This window comes from Solea solea, chromosome 6 (genome assembly GCF_958295425.1).
Source record: "Solea solea chromosome 6, fSolSol10.1, whole genome shotgun sequence".
NCBI lineage: Eukaryota > Metazoa > Chordata > Actinopteri > Pleuronectiformes > Soleidae > Solea > Solea solea.
The window spans coordinates 4066455-4084795 of record NC_081139.1 but is presented as its reverse complement, the minus strand read 5'-3'; the positions used below and the strand labels follow the sequence as shown (position 1 = coordinate 4084795).

Below are 18341 nucleotides of genomic sequence, written 5' to 3'. Positions count from 1 at the left end.
AATCAGTGCCTTTGTCACCAGAGTTAAAAAATGCCAGTGCATATAGTTTCCATTTTTATGGCCTGTTTTTGGACATTAAGACAAAAACTCAAACAAATGTTATTTTAAATGTGTTATACTGTTCAAATTTAACTCAAACTACAGTGGGTTTTTTTTCTAAATAAAACTTAATTTTTCTTCATTTTAAATTGTTATACACTATTTTAACATGCAGTAAATTGTAAATAACTGCCAGATATCGAAAGTCATTCTGGAAAACTGGGCAAAAGCAAGTACTCAGAGGACATTTTCTGGCCCTTTTATGGTTAAAATAAGCAAAAAATGAGGACCAGCCAAAATACACACTCCCTATAGTTTCTAGGTTTTTTTGGTCCTTGCAAAGATACCATACAAGAACACACACACACACACACACCTCAACCAACCAACACCAGTTTACAAATATCAAACATTCACTTAAGTTCCACATCTGCCACTGGTGGATGTGTTTCACAGCACAAACTAGGACCAACACTTTGGACAGATGACCACAGGTTTTTCCAATTAAGTCAAGTCTCATGTCTTAAACAGCTGACAGCAGCTCTCCACTGCTGGTAAAAACATTTTAGGTTCCCAAGACATCTTCTAGGTAAGCACAAAGTCTGAAGACACAGACGTATTTGTGAAATCTTTGCAAAACTTTGCAAAAACAAGCACAATACAATGACTGTCTGAGACGAGGGCACGTGTGTAATTGCAGAGGACAGAGAGGTCATTGTGGAGACGGGCAGAGCTGCACAGCAGAGGGAAGCCTTATCAGCTCAACCTGTCGCAAGCTTTTGTGTCCCGCCTCCGTTCACCACCCTATAATCAGCCTCTTGCCTCTCACAGGAGCCACAACTATTGACCTAGTACACATGTCACTGGAACTGATTGCTGCCTACCTGTGCTTGACAAGGAGAAGTAATTGGCCACAGATTATATCTTATCTATTCCCTTTCCGGATGCTGTCACTCAGATGCTCTTCATGCTTGTCTGCCACTGATACACGGTGTGCAAATGTGTGTGTGTGTGTGTGTACACAGACACGGCAGTAAAGCTCTCTAAGCCTCACATCAAACCAGGGACACCTGTCTCCAACTGCACAAATCAAGAGCAGGGAGAGATTGATTTTAAAGTTGGGAGTTCACTTCCTGAGTGGAAATGAGAGATTATAACAAATCTATTTCTGGGGTTTTGGATGACAGGAAAGGTTAATTAAAGCACGGGGGAGCAGGAGGAGGAGAGGCTCGCTCAGTTCGTCTCGTCTGTGAACCCAAGCCTCATTACATTCATGTCATACTGTACATAATCAGACGTGGATACGGTGGTATTACACGTCAAGAAACGGACAGAAAATAACATTCATTTGCAATTTTCCTTATATGGATTTGACCATTGCTTTCTCCTCTACACACACACACACACACAAACACACACACACACTCACTGACAGAGACAGCTGCCCACAATAGCGCTGCAGGGACGCAAGTGAAAGGTTAAAGGGCACAAGGGGGCTGAGGTGAAAGCTCATCCTGGCCCCCTTGCACACTTCAGCATAATCAGGATTATCTCTAGGGGGGTCAGGCAGGGTGCCTGCTCCACACTGGGTCAGGAGAGAGCAGGGTGGTCCTGATGATACTCAACATGGATGGTGGTAGAGAGGAGGAGGAGGAGGAGACCAGGGAGAGATGGGAAATGATTTTTCTAAAAAGAGGAATGTTTCCATGCACAGTCAACAACACTTTTCATTGTCCTTGTTCCAGTATAAAAGCACTAGCATGATATTGACATATTGAACGATGTGTGTCTGCCTCTGGCAATGTTAGGTGGGGATATAACCTATTTCAGCATTTTCCAGTACAACTGTAGCAGGCTAGTTGGTAGCATGTTGATCACCATTCCGTGTCTTTCTACCGACCATTACCCTCTATGAAAAAAAAAAAAAGAAAGAAAGGATTTTAATTCTATGAGCTGAAAGAGTCTCCTTGACACACCGCTCTGGATTCACAAATCATATTTTTCTTCCTTCTATTTCTGGGTCAGTTTTCGTCAGACTAACACATTAATTAGATTGAAAAACAGTCAAATTAGATTAAATAATATGTTTTAAATAATATAAGCCAACAGTTACTATAACAATAGAACAGGAATCCAATCCAACGTCTTCCCTTTCGTCATCTACATGAATAATCTCTGCATTTTAGGGACATAAAAAAACACGCGAGTGGTTCCCTACTTTGTTTAGAAAATTCTCAATCCCCAAGCACAGCCTGGTCCAGCGACCGGGCCAGTGTGTGCACAAGGGTTTATGTGTGGGATTGGGGTCGCGCAGATGCAGCGAGCCACTGTAATGATGATGAAGCTGTGTTTGTTGTCGTAGCTGTGCCATTGCTCGCAGCAAGCTGGTGAGGGTGGCAGCGGCGGTGTGTTGTGACACCTCAGGATGGAGGGATTATGGAAAAGGCTGAATAATGAGACGGCGCTGGTGTGAATGAGTGCAAAACCCTCCTCCCCCCGACCGACCTCTGACCTGGCAAATACTCTCCCTCTCCGTCAGCTGCGCTAACACACACACAGATGCACCACATTTTACTGAGTGATCTCTTTATTGTTGTTTATAGATTTCTTTTATTCCTCTATTCAATTCAGTTTGTTGAAATCTGCGCTGTCCCCGATAATGCATCAGCTCACGTCTCACTGATTTTAGCCAGAACCAAACAAAGTGCACTTTTAACAGCGCCCTCGTGTTTCCCTGTGCATCAAGGTCATGGCCAGTGTGTTGCTAGCTGGGGGCAATAAGTGGGGGGTAATTAGAAGGTAAATTTAGAGAGACCATTAGAAGCAAGTGTTGACTCAAGGTCCACTGGGGACAACAGCCACCTCTATCCTGTCTGGGTGTTCCACTCTCTGGTCCAAGCGCTGAGAATCCACTCTGCTCCCTTCGGTCATTTTTCACCCACAACAGCAAATGGTGTGGTGGAGGAGTGAGAATGGAGGGAGGGGTCCCACGGGTAGAAAAGCCTGACAGCAAACGTAAGAACTTCCATTTATCAAAGCAGGCCCGGGGAGAGCCATGGAAACTCTGAGCCGAGTTGGAGAGCTCCTCAGCAACAGACACACAGAGCGAGAGAGAGAGGCTACGATCCCACCGCGACTCGAGGGGCAAAAAACACAACACACAAAAGGCACACAGAGGCTCTTTCATGTGTATTCTGATCATGAGTTGGACAGAGGACAAAACACACAAACGGAAACCTCGGCCACTCGCTTAGGTAAAGATCCGGGGCGGAAAGAGTGGAGATGCATGTTTAAAACTTTGCTGTGAGGAGAAATTTCACCACCTGTTTGAGTAAAATACGTGCATCTCTGCATGATGTGCAATACGCTCTATATTGGTTTACCTGTTGAGAGATTTTGGCCAAGTTTAGGCTGCTAGATGCATGAAGTGACTTGTACCAGGAGACGGGAAGATGCCGTTCAAATCAGGCCTGTTAACTGCGGAGGGGAGTTTCGATGAGTCTCATGGCCTGAAGGGAAACAGTAACCTGGGCTTACTGAATGAAATGCTCTGGGAAGTTCCCTCTAAAACATGGATGTGGGCACTCACTAGGTTGGGAGGGGTGTTAGCTATGTGCCAAGTCCTCCAAGAACTGCTTGTCCAGATAAGGTTAAGCACCAGCCGATATTGAGATATTATTGACTTTCAGTTGGACAATTTTGAAATCGCAGGCAATGGGGAAAGCAAATGTCCGATCATGAAAATGCTGCTTCTTCTATTTTACGAAATAAAACTGAACTACTTCTCCGTGAGGAGTGATTAGAGAATGCATAGTATCTCGGCATCGTCATTATTTTCGTTTCCTGCATCAATCTCCTTAGATTGTTTGAGCATTTCCGCCAGCCTCGCACACATTCACGCAATTGTGTGAATTCTTTAAAGATGTTGTCAGTGCTGCTCTATTAGAAAGTACTGGCGTACCAGCAGATCTTAAATCTTCCTCTCTATGCCATTTCGATTCATCACCCAGCTTCCTCCCAACACCTCAGCTTTCACTTGGCGTGTCTGATCCTGCCAGCATCCACTAGCCCATGTCTGCATACCAGCACTTTGAGATAAAACAGACCTTCTTTCTGTTGATACCTTCACTCCTTTCTTTAGCACCCAGCATGGCACAGGTGGAAGAAGGTGTGCATGATGTGTGCAGTGATGATGATGAGTTTTGCTATGACTGTCAGGCTTATACTTCACCCATTACAAAGTATTCAACTCCAGCATGAAGAAACGTGACTAAAGTGATTCAACAGCAATGTTACACCCAAATATTAAATCCAAAAGACAGCCAATTTCTCAAAAGTTGAAAATGAATGCTTATGGTAATATTTCCTTATCCTGTATCAAACATTAAACAAGATTGTCAATCATGGGTTAAATATGTGAATATAAAACCTGCCCTCAGTCCCAAATGACCAGGCAGGGCAGCTCGTCTTGCTCTGGGATCACCAGAATTCAGTCATCATACCACAAGACCACTAATGAAGCCCATCTGCCTCCGCACAGTCAGCATAATACTGGTTCCCCCTGCTGCTGCATACACCCACACTTGACCCCACGTCAGTGCTAGACAAAGACGGGGTCACCCCCCGACCAGGTACATGTCAGCATAGATCCAGGCTTGAGTCTTGTGCACTAATTGCCTATGACAGGCAGGGGACAACCAGCTAATGCTCAACAATCAGGCGGCTAGTTGTTGAGCAGTGTGGTGTGGACTTCAGATGGGCTGTGGGACTTTCAGCCTGCAGTGAGGACCTGCTCATGTGTCTGACAGGCTTTGTGCTCACTTCACAGCCAGTGGAAGCTTTACCGCAAAGACCGAGGCGGTTGCGACTGTAAGAGCGAGTCCTCTGCAAACCAAATTAAACAAGCTTCAATGGAAAATCATTGAAGCTTTTTTTCATATAGAGTCACAATGTTTTTATTCCGAGATGGCAGATGACTGATACCTTTTGTTGCTGTATGGGCCACAATGAAGGGTTGTCAGTCAATCAATTTGGTCAAGACTTTCAGGTTCTGAGAGGATAACCCATAGTGATTTCAGTAAAAAAACAGAATTTCATGGTTTCCAGAGGCTGTTTTGGTTGCCCAATCCACGGATCACGTGTGTGCCGAACCGAAGATATTGATCCGAATAGATCACGGATCAATGATGATCCGTTGCACCACTAATAACAACCTAAAGAAAACGCCTATACATCAGGAGCAATATTGTGTTTTCTACTTATGACCTGGGAGAGAGATAATTGAGGTCTACGAAAAGTAAAACAGCAGCTCTATCTGTAAGTTTATGGACAAGAGTGCAGAACTTAACACTTTCAAACAGTAAAACATTGCATACGCCACTAGTTAGCACCAAAAATGAGCAATGTCATCACAAACAACGTATTTCCCTCAATTTTAACAGTTTTAAATTTTTGCAAGGCGGGCATTACTGTAACTTATGTCCACACAACAAAAAACATGGGCAAACCCATGCAGATCTGAGGCAAAAATAAAACGGAACACAACAGGGAAAGTTCAACGAGGCCCATGTAAGGACAAGCATATAGAAGAGACCACCTGGTGAGACCAAGCTGGCCGACTGCTGTGAATCACAGAACCTCCTTGTTAACGCGTCCATTTGCTGCCCTTGTCTTGTCTGCTTGGCACATGGAGAAAACAAAGTGGGGGATGATGACCGTCAGTCAAGGGAATTCATCTTCTCTCAGCAGAGGAAGAGAGGCTGCATGGATGGATATGATGGTAGTGGGAATGGAGTGATTTGAATCAAAGGAAACGGCAGGAACGCAGACAATGCAGATGGTACAGAGTGCAGAGAGTAGTTTTGGAACATACTGTATAATACTGTGAGAACACCTTATGGTAATGGAATTTGGATTGAAATGATGTATAATGTAGAGCTGAAACAATTAATCGATTATTAAATTAATCGACAACTATTTTGATAAACGGTTTGAAGCTTTTTTCATGATTAAAACAACATTTCCGGTGTGTGTCTATTGACTGTGTCTGTGACTATTTTCTTAATTTCTTTGATCTGGATAACAAAGAAATCATCATCATTATCATCATCAGGATTGACGAACACCGGTCAACATTTAAGGTTTTCTGATATTTTATGGACCAAAAGATTCATCTAGAAAATAATCGTCAGATTAATCGATTATGAAAATAAGCATTAGTTGCAGCTCTAAAATAATGTGTTAGTAATGTTAGCTGTGTTGGTAATAATGTGTTAGCGGTTTTTCACAGCAGATATAATTAGTCACTCATTTCACAAATAAAATTGTTATTTTAAAACTGCATACATGTGTCATGTCAAGTGAAAAATAATTATACTGTATGGTCACTATACCATTGCTAAAACAAATCTGTGTTGATGGGTAAAAACTGAATTTGAGTCAGATTCTTGTTGCAGTACCAATCATTTAATCTTCATTTCAAGTATCCTAAATGTTTTTTTTTTTTTTTTTTATCCCTTAGTTGTTTATTTTGCTTTATTCTGTTACTTTTTCCAAACTCTGTCATCACGACTCATCTCGTTTCTATGTAAAAGGCCTCTGTGAAAATATATATATATAAAGATAATGTGACTAGGTGATAGCTGAGGTGTCAAGAATGGTGCAAATAGGTGAGGTATTATGGAGTAATGTTAAAAAGGGGAGATTAGACCACATTAATGTCGTGTAGTCAGTGTTATAGTTATGTTTCCTGAAGGCAAAAAAGAAAGAAAAAAAACGAAACATCAGTACGTGACCAGTGGAATGTCACGATGATCCTTCCCAACAGGAGAGGCCTTGTTTACTTAAAAATAAAAGGAAGCTAAGAAAATAATTACAGGCTAAAAAAAATAAATAAAAAAGGCTATTTACATTCCAATAGGTCAAATATGTGCTTTGAAAACACAGAAAATGTCATTCAAGATGAAACATGTTGGCAACCATTAAGTTTTTAATGGATAATGTGAATTGTCTGCTACAGGCAGGCCCCGCCCTCTCATCCCGGCGTGCAATTAAAACAAAGTTAGGGAAGGTCAGTGTGAGTGACGGGTTGACAGACCTATACATTATTGTCTGCATGTGTAATCCACAGCCTTTCTACTCCCCTCACTGACTGACGCACTCAGCCCTCCCTCTTAAAACACCAGCGCCTGTTGGTTTGGCAGCTTTCATGTTTGACGGACAGATGGGACATCCTACTCTAAGAACCTGTGGCCTTTTCACACCCGTGACCACAAGGGTCAGTGTGCAGAGTATGGCTTTGTAAGGGATAAGGGGAGTATATTTGGATTGGCTTATTAATTCATATTATTAAACATAATTTTCCTCAGACAGCTTGAATAGTCTGGTTTAAATGGCAAAACCCAGAGAGCGGTTCAGAGCCAAATGGATAAAATCATGAAAACAAAACAATGGATAACATGTCTGTCCTAAACAAACAGCACAGAGACAAAGCAGCACTTGCTACCCACCAGGCATAAAATGGGAAAATGAAATGTTCCCCCTTGTTTGATTACAGGCTTCATCAATTTACATGCACCAAGTTAAACAAACTGCAATTGCAATCAAATTCAAACAATGCAATCAAATAACAACACAAATCATATATATAACAGTGAGTCAGAAAATGGTTGGGATTTCTCTGGCACGCCGTCACTGGCAGCTCTGCTGAGTGAGATTTAGTTTGCACACAAGCAGAGAAAGATAAGGAACGCTGAGACGTCCAATTCCAACACAAACAACAATGATGCAACACATTCAAACGCCACAGTGGTAGAAACTCACATCCCGCTTATTAATTTGTGCAGCAGCAGCAATAAATAACCGTTTGGCTTCGGGGCTCGCACCTATTTACCGTCTGCAACGCGTCTGCACATCCAGGTGCGCGATGCTCTGTTCACCAAACAAAAGTGTAGCTGGTGTTTTGATTGCAGAATGAAAGACAGATAATGAGGTATGAAGAGAAAATGGATAGGAAGGCAGGAGGAGTCTTATCAGTTTCGGGAGGAGGCGATATGCGTGACAGTGGAAAAATCTTGGCCACGGCTCCTACGTTTGTCCTCACGTGGGGTGTTGAAGGAGGCACACATGGACACATGGAAGCTTAAAAATCCTCTGATCTTACACCATCATACCTCGTCACAAATCAGTGCACAGCCTTCCGCTCTGCACTGATAAGATGACCAAACGGGCTGATCCTCACCACGAATGGAGAGAATGAGAAAGAAGGAGAATCTTCTCTTTTTATCTGGTTTTCATTCATCACATCTGAACGGCAGACGTGTTATTTTTTTTTCCCCCAGCAGTATGGTTACGATCATCTAATGAACCGGCAAATCACACTTAGCAACAGTTTGCTGCAACAACTGATCATCTCGCAATCATGCAATTAAAATAAAAAAAAGGAAAAAAGAGCTCGAAAGGTCCAGTGAGGACATTTCTTCCTTGATGAGAAAACCCAGATGTTACCGCCACAGCTGCTTCCACACCTTAAGTGCTCGTGTCATTTTGGAGATTAATGAACGTAGTCACTGTGTTTCTTGCAAATGTACTGTATGATGAGGATACTCTTTGAAAATCACCACTTTTTAGTATTTCTTAACAGAACCGAGTAACATCTTTCTGTGCAAGGGAAACACAGCTAATGTTATGAACGCAGGGAGTTACACATTAGGACTCTTTATCAGCAGATATAATATATAACAGCTTGTATAAAATGTGAAGCTGTGCAACTATAATACACATTAAACATTTCAATAATGTAAAAATGCTGTTTAGATAAAATCCACACAAATAGAAGAAATGCAAAGCTCCTGTTGTTTTAGGTCTAATTTCCTCCGCAATGTGTTGTGACTAATTAATCATGCATTGTTGGTTTAATAGGACAGTGTAATCTGGCTACGGTAGTGAGAAGGTAAATTTCATGCTGTGTGTGAACGACCTTAGTATAATTAGAAGCCACGGAGCACTAAATTCCAAGCCTTTCATACTATTTTAAAGTGATTATACTGGAACAAAGCGTCATTTAGGTCAGAGATCGTCCCCAATGCCAGAAGACATTTTTTTTGTCTCTTCAGTCTGATTCTCAGCTCAGTCGACCACATTAAAACTAGATCTGTCAGCCATGGAAAGACGTTTGTGCGTGTGTGTGTGTTTGTGCCAGGACGTGCCGCTTCCTCCGAGCTCCCTGATGGGCTATCTGTGGTCTTCCATCATTGTACGAGAGCGTAGGCTCCAGAGGAGGAGCCCATCAATTCATTCAACATGAAATCATACAGAATATGAAAGGCCAGGATGATGGCCACTCTTTGACAGATGACTGCTACAGCATTTGTGCCAAGACGAGGGGAATATGCCAGACGAGAGTGATGAGAGACCGAGGGAGAGGTAAAGGGACAGACAGAGACACATTGGGCGCTAATGCCATGCCAGTGTTGTATGCCACGCCCCCTCCGCTTCCCCCCGGGGGCATGAATGAAGTAGATGAATGATGGACCCGGCCCACACAAACGCCTCTCCTCTATTGAGACCAAGCAGTCCATTCATGGGGATGAGTGAGGCGTCAACACCAACAACAACAACAGCAACAGCAACAACAGCAACATAGGAGGCCCATGCTCCCGTTTCTCATGCATACATGTGTATGCGGTCGCACAGACGCACACATACGGCACAGATACCGCGGACAACACTGCCAAACATACCATCAGCAACACCTAGAGAGGGTTCCTGAGAACAGGGCTGGCTAACAAAGCTCGGTGGCAAAGGGGGCGTGAGCGGGGGCAGGCATGGAGAAAATCTTGGCATCACGTCAATGCAACCATCACAATGATTGGGGATGAGAGGCCATCTCCTCCCCTCCACAATCAGCACATTATCGGTGCATGAGTACAGAAAGCAAGGCCTTGAAACTTCTTGTTCTACCACATTCAGCTTTTCCTCCTCCTGCACTCAGCTCTTCATTTTTTTTTTCTTTTCCAAGACGAGATGAGGTTCCTGCCCACACATGATGGTGATCTCACTCCAAAAAGGTCTGACCTTCAGACTTGGGCTTCTCTTGCCTAAAGCCACAGCAGATAATGGAACACAAGGAATACAAATCCCATTGAATCAAGATCAATCAGGCAAGGAAGGCTTTGGTATTCAACATTAACATCTCAAACATCGGTAGGTGGATTTGGTAATGATGTTAGCATCTGACGAAGGATCAGTTTTCACAAAAAAAGCGCCCTGCAGAGAGAGAACGTATACAGTATATAAGGCAAATGGAGGAAGTAGGAGAGAGTTGTATGAAATCCAGCTCTGACAGGAGCAGGAGGAAAAAGGGAGAATATTCCTGTATTTTTAATCCAATAGTGAGACACAACTACTACAACCTCCCACAGGATCATGGTCAGACTCAACCACAAGCCTCGTTTTTCCCATAATCACACAGACAGCCTCTTGGTCCTCATCCAATGTACACACACACACACAACGAGAGGCTCCACAAACTCTCACACACCTGAAGAATTTCCTCAGGCTGTGGATGTCTGAGGTTGCCCAAGCTTTGCCTAAAGACGGCTCTCGCTTCAGGACAGGAAAGCAGGCACTTCCTAAAAAGCATCGCCAAACCGACACGGCAAGAGCAGGAAAGAATTAACGCATATTTGCATGAGCTTCACATCATGTTGTACTGTCGGTGAAAGGATGTGTGGGTCAGGCAGCTCTTTGGGCTCAAGTCCAAATGTTCCCCTGAGCCAATTTACTTTAAAACACTCCTACTAAAGATGAGTGGTATGACATTATGCATGTGTGAATTAAGGCTGCGGGTCTCTTTGACACTGACACTGAACCTTGTGAGGTTAGAGCCGGGGCACCGGTATAGTGATGAACTGTGGAGGAACTCTGAGCAAGTCGCCAGCTGAGGTAAACCATCTCAACCAAAACTCACACACGGCTAATGGGAAACAGACACTCAATTTGTCCACTATACACTTTTGCGCGCCCACACTCCTCTCGCTGCTTTTTTCCCCCCCATTCTCAAATCCCACCATCCATATCCCGCTCTGCCCGAGACAGCAAGGCTGACACTGATGCCGTGCAGTCCATTTACACGTTCAGAGCCCAGTCTGCACTGCTGCCCCCTTTCACATTTCCCTCCACCCTGCCTATATCTTTCCTGACAGCCATAACTTCGACTCTCACACTCCCTTATCTGCCTCCGTCTGCGTCCTCTCCTCGAGAGATGAACGACGTAAGCTCCTCGAGTTCAACACGTCACTCTCCGTCAACGGGGAGGATTAAAACGCACAAAACATCACTGCAACCGGGCTGCAGAAAAATCACCCTCAGGCACACGATGTGATAAAATCTGCAGCCTGACTTTCCTTCAACAGTCGCACCGCTTATTACTGACAGCACAGTAAAAGCTCATGTCTTCACCTCATCACCCCGTGGTGCCTCCCTCTTAAGTAGGTGTAACAAATAATCATTTTCATGATATTGATTATTTTAAGTTGCTTATCACTGTTTAGTCTACAGAGTGTCACCAAGTATGAGGGGAAAAAATTAAATAAAAATCACACATCCTGAAAAGTAAAAACTTGTTAAACAGCCCAAAAATATTTGCATTAAGGTAATACTGATACGTTTAAGTGGAAACTGAATGTTTAGAATTTTGCCTAGACTCAATTATTTTGGCAATCGATAATAAAATGACTGTTGAATTAAGTCATTAATATAAAGACACCGCTTTAAAGTTTTAATTAGACTCTAGAGATGAGCCACTGAAGTGTGACATTGTTTTTCGAAGGCTTTATATCCAAACTAGAGCTGAAACCATGGACCAAACGATTACTCAATTAATGATTATAATCGAAAGATTAATCGATTATGAAAATAATGGTTAATCCAAATACATCCTCGACTTCTCACGACAGAAAGCTCCAAAAAATACAACTCAAACTCTTTCCTTTGCGGATATAAAACTCTAATTAAATATAATCTGAGATGTGTAATTGTAGACTCTTAATACTACATTTGATGAATCAACCGAAGCACAACTCTGTGTCCCCGTATAGAATGTGTCCATAACAGTTTCCCACCCCAACGCTTGAAAATGGCCATCACATGACGGGGGGTCAATGGCACCGCAGTAACAAGATCCCAACACTGACAGACAAATGATAATGAAGGATAGCTGTCTGGGTAAACAAGTGGAGAGGTGCCCTTGACCTGCTGTCTCCTTAATTCGGTCTGGGCTGCAAACACCCCCAACCCCCCGCCGCCCCGAGGACTCCCACACCTCCACCACATCTGGAGAGCACGTCCAGTCGTGAGGAGTCTCCACAAAGAAGACAAAGCTGACCCGTGCGCCTCACTCTCTCACTCGATACGCTCTCCGGCCTTAAACATCTATTGTTTTAGCAAAATTGTATTGTTTTTTTATTTGTCTTCTTCTAAGCCCCGCTAAGCCTCGGGGCATCTTCGCTTTAGGATTTCCTGCGAGCTGATGAGACGGTAAACATCAGGGGAAATAAGCTCAGTGTTGTGATTACATCCCACTTCTCCTCTGTGGAGAAAATTATTTGAGCGAGATTTGGTTTGTGAGGAGTGACAGGTAAGACGCTGCCATGGAAACCAAACCAAAGCAAGTGTCATAGTATGTGAGTTCACACACACACACACACACACACACACACACACACACACACTTACAAACGTAACAACATGGGCTTAACATCAATTTTAGAAGACTCTCCTACTGCTCTCTGTCACTTTAGATTTGACAAAAGCCACCTCTAACACATAATGTCCTTCTCCTTCAGCTCCCCCACTCTCCTGCATACTGTGTTACAGTTACAAAGACAAACCAAAGTATCCACAATATGACGTTTATTCACAAAAAGATCCATCCATTGTCTACTGCTTGCCGATCCCAGCGTCCAGTCCATCACAGGACCAACACACACACACGCACGCACACACACACACAGGGAGAACAAGGACAGAAAGGCCAGGCCCGACCAGGATTCACATAGAGATCCCCAAAAATAAATAACAGCATAAATAAAAGGAATTTATATGTAGTATAAACAAACAAATAAACACAAAATGGCGAGATTTACAAAGTAGGATATGTGGTCCATTCAGGGTCAGGAGCAGCAGCAGTGTTTTGTTTTCAAACTACAATTACAAAAGCATCTTCTTAATGGCAAAACCATCAAAAGGTTTGAATGGTTTTAATATTAAGAAAATATTATTTCTTAAGATACCTTGGAAACAAAGCTCAAATGATTTTAAATGGGAATCTAGAACCTTAGTATTATTTAAAAAAAAAAAAAAAGTGGATAAAAAAAGTTGTGAAAAACTAAAAAGGTTCATGGGAAGCATGTTCACATAAAAATAAAAATAAAAATAAACAGAAGCAAATATTTTTTACTGAACCCAGAGGGAGATTTAAAATACAAAGTGTGTTGTTTTATAATAACATTGCCTGTTGGTACTTTCCTTTAACGGTCCACCTGTTCTTTCACCACACATTTAATACAAAAAAGCTGTCATTCTGAACAAAACTATCACCCTGTTGTCAAACTACAGTATTTATTCATTACTAAAGCCTAAAAAAAACCCATACAGCCGTCACCTTAAGCTCACTGACGACGACTGAAGAGTATTGTTATGAGGCAGGATAAGTAGATCTGCTTCTCCACAGTGAAAATAATTTAATCTAAGATTGGAATTGAATTATAAATAGCGGAGTGATTACGATTTAATTTGGGGCGTTGTGCATTTGTATCACTGCGGCACATTACGACGTTAATAAGTGCTCAGGCATCAGCTCAGAACTATTTTCAATCTGATGCATTTCACTCGCAGCGATGATTCGAATGTGTTTTACCGAACGTGACATCAGAGGGAGACAAGAACATAAAAGACGCTTTATTTTCTTCCAAGCCTACAGTGCTCACAGCAGGTCGGTAAATTCATAAAGTCCACACACACTCCCTCACGCTTGTGTCTTCCTCACCAAAAAAAAAAAAGGTCTGGGTACTTCAGAGACCCCTCCTCTCCCCCTTTCACCTATTTTTGAGTGCACTAAAACAGCATGCCCCTGCCGTGGGCAGCATACTAGCATACTGGGTGCTCTTCTCTTTAAGCTCATATTGCCAACCTCTTATCAACACGCAAAAAAGAGAGGGTGTGAGTGAAGAGTAAAAGGCAGGGGAGGAGGAGGAGGAGGAGGCCGACAAGGAGAGGGAGGTAAAGAGAGAAAGAAACAAACAGGAAGGCCACTATATTTAGCACCGAAGCTGTCGCCTTCTGTTTCTCTCTCCTGAATAATCATAGTTTGACAGCGTGTATCCTGCAGAGCAGCAGAGGTTGCTGGGATGCTCTTTACTCTCCTCCCTCCTTCCCCTTCATCCACCAGCAGCAACATCTCTGGAGGGAAAGCAGCAAAGTAATGTAATAATTGCTGCAGGCTTGCGTGCCACAGCCACAGCACATATTATGCTGCTCCTATATTCTCTCGAGGTAATATTGCGGAAAGGTTTTTAGTTTTTTAAGTTATTATTCACATATCAAGACACACAATTCAACACCTCTCAGAATTGAAAGGCTTGTACGACTGGGACAAAACTGTTGACGTGACAAATCAATGAGGTTTTCTCTTTGGGAAAATAGTAAACAAGCACAGCTGGTGGGATACAGAGAATGTGGATTAGATAGTGCTGTGTGACAGTGTTTCAAACGCTCCACGATGGACTTTAGCCAGAGCCACAAGATTTTTGACTTGAAAAAAACCCACAAAACTAGCACTTTTGCATGTTTCCAAAACCCCCAAAAACACCAAAAATAACATGAACATTTATTTTAGAGCACATGTTCTTACTGCATGCAATTCCTTTCCTGGGTACACTTTCACCGTTATCTCTAGATTACACAAAGTTTTACTGTTCACATAATTCAAGTACAATCCTAATCCTTTTCTATTCTGACTCAATGGAAGCATGGATGGAAAAAATATGTTCATTTTAAATAACTTGTGTCAGCGTTAACGTAAAAATAATGCATTTTAAGCTCCGTAATTCTGGAGTATGATAAGCAAGAGACTGTGACATCAGTGTCAGACTGATTAACTGCAGAAAACAAAAAAGACAGAAGTTTCTTTTTCCTTCTGTGGAAAATTCTTTCCAAAAAGCTTCTTTGAGTCGCACCACTCTAATCTGCACATTTCTTTATCCTACCAGCTTCTCACACGCGTTAGATCTATATTTACAATTTGATGACTCACATAATGGACCGTGGAATAATAAAGCAATGGAATGTGTAATGTCGTCTTGATGACAGGGCTTTTTTATTTTAATGACATCGGTTTTTGTTGCCGAGCAGCAGGAGGCATACTGGGCTGTGAGAACAATGCACGTGATCGTCCACCTTCTTGTTCAAGGAGACAAGTTGAGGCGCCCGTGAATCCGTCAGCAGCCGCGTATTTAAAACGACTCACAGACGCAAACTGACTTTCGATAATTCTCATTTTAACATAAGAGCATTTGGTTCCCCTTTGTCTGGACTTCACTGGCCAGACTCGAGATCCATGCATGCATCCTGAGTGGCCAGCGGTCATGTGCGAGCAGGCAGGTTAGCTGTGGATTAGCTTTCAGCAGCTCATTGATTGCAGCGCAGCTCTGCTGAGGCACTTAACTCAGTCTCCAGTGTCACAATAATAAGTACGAGGGCTGGGTGAGGCACGGGGAGATAAAACTTTTCTCCCAGATCCTTCTCACAATACAGGGGAGCTGGGATATTTCAGCAGAAGTTTAAGGATGCTTAAAATTCTTAAAAGAGTAGGACCACCTACATAGAGGCATGTCACACACTCCTGAAGTGTAATCTACCTATAGAACATAATCTGTGGATCTATTGTTGTAGAGTGACATATAGAAAGAGCAGTAAAAGTTCAAACACAGTAGCAGCTCCTAATTATGAGGAGAATAAAGGACATTTTGACTGTTGGAAGATTGTAAAAGCTGAGTCCAATTACAGGACGGCCTGCGCGCCTTTGTCTCTTGTCTGAGCAGGCCGTCTTCCCACAATTAACATTGTACCCAGGTGTTCTGTTGAAAACTGAAGAGGCCAAAGGAAAACAAGAGTTAAACACTTTCAAATGTTCCCGAGGATTAGCCTAACAAGCTATTACTTGTTAATATGGTGCCGTTCTCCCATCGTCTGAGGGCAGTTAACCTCGGTGTGACTGGCTTCTGTTTGAGGGGTCACAACCTCCCCAAGCCCTTCACACTAAAATAGCACGCGATTATGGACCTTGTTTAAAAGGTAAATATAGTTTCTCAACAGCTGATTTAAGCCACCTTGTGTCGTCTTTATGGAGGAAAAAAAAGAAATACACTGACATAAGGAGAGAAAATGTGACCTTGTGCTGTTATAATAATAAAATGTAATAATATCAAGACATCTAACAAGTTACAAAAATAAGATAAGATAGTTGCATTGATGAGTGGCGATTTTAAGTGTGTGCAACTATTTTTCAACCCGTTGGAAGTCTGGGTTGATGATCTATATCTGCACATTCCTTTAGTTCTGCTCTGTGTTTGCTCTCTCGGTGCTTATCAGCGCTAATAACTCAGCCTACCCCAACACACTCAGTAGCTACTTTGGCAACTTCAAAAAAGACAAAAAACTATCAACTGTGTTTACTTTGTAAACCTTAGTTTAACAAACTGCCAGCGATAAAGGCTTACTGATTGGATAATTGTTCCTTTAAGACGAGTATTCTTTAATTTATATGCTGAACAACTCATAATAAGAGTTTAAGTAACTACAAAAGAGTTTAAATTCTCGTATGTCCTCGTATGTCGCAGTGATGTTACATGTGATCTCATTGGCTCTGGCTTTAAAGCATGTGGGGTTTCAGGGAAATGGGCGTAGGACATTAAATTACCTCGCTACAAATCAGACTCAGCTGAATGTGGAATAAAATTTCAAGGAAAGTATTAGCAGCACGGTCAATTTCAAATACAGCCTTCCACCATATACAGTATATTATGTAAGACACTAGTGTTTTCTGTATAAATACTGTACATGTGATGGTCTATCTATTATCCACGTCTGTTGCTTTGACAGAGGGCAAATATTTGAGAAGAAAAAGAAAGGAGTGGGAGTTCTCTTACCAAACCAACCGAAATCTTCTCCGTCAGCTTCATGAAAGCAGTGCAAAGTGATACCGCGACGACACAGCAACAGTTGGCCGACTACAAAAAATAGCTTATCATCAAACTTCAAAAATGTTTATAAGAAATAAATAATCTGGATTAAGTTATCAGGAGGCACACAAGTCAACCAAACATGTATGTCAGCACTATACGCCGCTCTTACAAAACTAAAGCCAATTATTTGTTTAAGTACAGTGGCACATAAAAAATTAATATGAGCACATTACTGTGCTATTCCCAACAGTGCGCTGCAAAACCAACACAATTACAGGACGCACAGCTTAAGTGCATTTCTAGACTCTGGGTATCTTAAGTTGCTCTGCGAGGCATAAAGTAACATCACAAACTAATTAAAAACAAAAAGGAACTCAATTAAAAAAAAAGGGCACAGAGAATAAATTACCCACTTTCTACGAAGGAAATGTGGAGTCAGTCGAGAGTGAAATCTTCCTTGATTAGAGGCGGAGAGAGAAAGGACGAAATTTAAGAGGGAGAGAGAGAGAGCTGGACAATCTCTGAGGAGGTGAGACAGAGAGGACACAAGCCTTCACTGACAGTGTTTTCGTGTCACAGACACACATATAAAACGTGTTATTTATGCCACATTATTGATAAATCATGTAATATCAAAGCTTTGATTCCCAAAAGCCTGTCACACAAACTTTGGACTAACTCAACAGAGGTCCCTCACAGTCCGTCTCAGATGCAGGTGCAATATGACTTAAGAGAGACCAGCAATAGATTGACAAAGCAATGAAAACTGCAGTTATAAGACCTATTTTTACCCCCCCACACACACACACACACACACACACACACACACACACACGTTCTCATGTGGCACTGGCAAACATTCATACCACGTTGGATCTCCGAGCCAGTGCCCAGCCAAGTGTTAAATCTGACTTGATTTCAGAAGGGAGCCGAGGTCACACAAAAGGCCTGATTGGGAAAACTAATAGTAGCCGGGCGATTAAATGAAGACATATTCTGTGGCCCCAAACAGTCGCGACAATCACCGACAGCCCATCTCCTCAGTAGACAATTAAACTC

At 42.4% G+C, this 18341-nt stretch overlaps 1 protein-coding gene across 3 annotated transcripts in view; it reads right to left on the bottom strand.

Annotated features, from left to right (window-relative positions):
• The window catches only part of sema3fa (sema domain, immunoglobulin domain (Ig), short basic domain, secreted, (semaphorin) 3Fa), an 84031-nt gene that overhangs the window by 26202 nt on the left and 39488 nt on the right, over window positions 1-18341 (bottom strand). The gene's annotated exons all lie outside the window — the stretch shown is intronic.